The sequence below is a fragment of the Malus sylvestris genome, chromosome 13 (assembly GCF_916048215.2).
Source record: "Malus sylvestris chromosome 13, drMalSylv7.2, whole genome shotgun sequence".
NCBI lineage: Eukaryota > Viridiplantae > Streptophyta > Magnoliopsida > Rosales > Rosaceae > Malus > Malus sylvestris.
In genome coordinates, this window is record NC_062272.1 from 42,930,684 (window position 1) to 42,933,183 (window position 2,500).

Consider the following 2,500-nt stretch of genomic DNA (forward strand, 5'->3'; position numbering starts at 1 on the left):
CCAAGCAAAAGAAAACAAACCCAACCCAAAAGTTTAAAGAGAAAACATTTTTCCCAACCCGCTATTTTTCAAAACGTTTTTTCCACCCCGCTTAAAACCATTTTGTCCCCCTTTTAATTTTGAAAACGAAAACATTTTTGTTTTGTTTGAAAACATTTCAAAACATTTCAAAACATTTGAAAAAATTTTAAAAAAAAAAAAAAAAATTTTGAAAACGCACCCATGGTGGCGGCGGCGGCGGAGGGGGACCGCCACCGTCGCCGCCACCATGGGCGGGAATGTCCCAAACCCGACACATCATATATACCGAGGCAACACGTGATGATGTGCGGGAATGTCATCCCTAGACCGATGGTGCAGCCTGCATGCCATGCTTGGGATTTTTGACATGCAGGGAGCACCACCCCCCTATATAGCATATTATGCTGTTATGGCACTGCCAGGAGGAGACATCAGTTTTCGCGAGGAGTCATATTGGGCCATGATTTAATCATGGCTTGGAATTTGAACGAGATTTTTTGCAGGGATGTACATATAGATGCAAGGGATTTTCAGAAAAAAATTCAGACTTTGTTGAGCATGGCAAGTATTTTATTTTATTTTTTGAAGTCGGGAAATTGGGAAAATCGTAAAAAAAAATCGGTGCGAGATTTTTCAAATCCGTAAGTTCAAGGACCTTCTAAAAATCATATACTAACTATATGGTGCGGGTTGTGCGGGGAAATTATCAATAAAAATGGGACTTGACATTGTTTGTAGATTTTCGACGCGTTTCGACATGCCTGCTGTGCAATTTGACATGTCAGAGTGGGCGCTAGCCTCGCTTGCTGTCGACAGGAAGCGAGGCTAGTGGCGAGGCTAGCAGCGAGTTTTTTTAGTGCCAAGATGCGAGGCTTGGCATGTCATTGGCATGCCATGGTCGGCATTTGACATGCCAATGTCGACATTTTGCGAGGCTTGGCATGTCATTGGCATGCCATGCTCGACATTTTCCGAGTCTTGACATGTCATTGGCGTGCCATGGACATGTCATGGTCGACATTTTGCGAGGCTTGGCATGTCATTGGCATGCCACGGTCGACATTTTGCGAGTCTTGACATGTCATTGGCATGCCACGGTCGACATTTTGCGAGTCTTGACATGTCATTGGCATGCCATGGACATGCCATGGTCGACATTTTGCGAGTCTTGACATGTCATTGGCATGCCACGGTCGACATTTTGCGAGTCTTGACATGTCATTGGCATGCCATGGACATGCCATGGTCGACATTTTGCGAGGCTTGGCATGTCATGGACATGCCATGGTCGACATTTTGCGAGGCTTGGCATGTCATTGGCATGCCATGGTCGACATTTGACATGCCAATGTCGACATTTTGCGAGGCTTGACATGTCATTGGCATGCCACGGTCGACATTTTGCGAGTCTTGACATGTCATTGGCATGCCATGGACATGCCATGGTCGACATTTTGCGAGGCTTGGCATGTCATTGGCATGCCACGGTCGACATTTTGCGAGTCTTGACATGTCATTGGCATGCCATGGTCGACATTTTGCGAGGCTTGGCATGTCATTGGCATGCCATGGTCGACATTTGACATGCCAATGTCGACATTTTGCGAGGCTTGACATGTCATTGGCATGCCACGGTCGACATTTTGCGAGTCTTGGCATGTCATTGGCATGCCACGGTCGACATTTTGCGAGTCTTGACATGTCATTGGCATGCCATGGACATGCCATGGTCGACATTTTGCGAGTCTTGACATGTCATTGGCATGTCATTGGCATGCCATGGACATGCCATGGTCGACATTTTGCGAGGCTTGGCATGTCATTGGCATGCCACGGTCGACATTTTGCGAGTCTTGACATGTCATTGGCATGCCACGGTCGACATTTTGCGAGTCTTGACATGTCATTGGCATGCCATGGACATGCCATGGTCGACATTTTGCGAGTCTTGACATGTCATTGGCATGCCACGGTCGACATTTTGCGAGTCTTGACATGTCATTGGCATGCCATGGACATGCCATGGTCGACATTTTGCGAGGCTTGGCATGTCATGGACATGCCATGGTCGACATTTTGCGAGGCTTGGCATGTCATTGGCATGCCATGGTCGACATTTGACATGCCAATGTCGACATTTTGCGAGGCTTGACATGTCATTGGCATGCCACGGTCGACATTTTGCGAGTCTTGACATGTCATTGGCATGCCATGGACATGCCATGGTCGACATTTTGCGAGGCTTGGCATGTCATTGGAATGCCACGGTCGACATTTTGCGAGTCTTGACATGTCATTGGCATGCCATGGTCGACATTTTGCGAGGCTTGGCATGTCATTGGCATGCCATGGTCGACATTTGACATGCCAATGTCGACATTTTGCGAGGCTTGACATGTCATTGGCATGCCACGGTCGACATTTTGCGAGTCTTGGCATGTCATTGGCATGCCACGGTCGACATTTTGCGAGTCTTGAC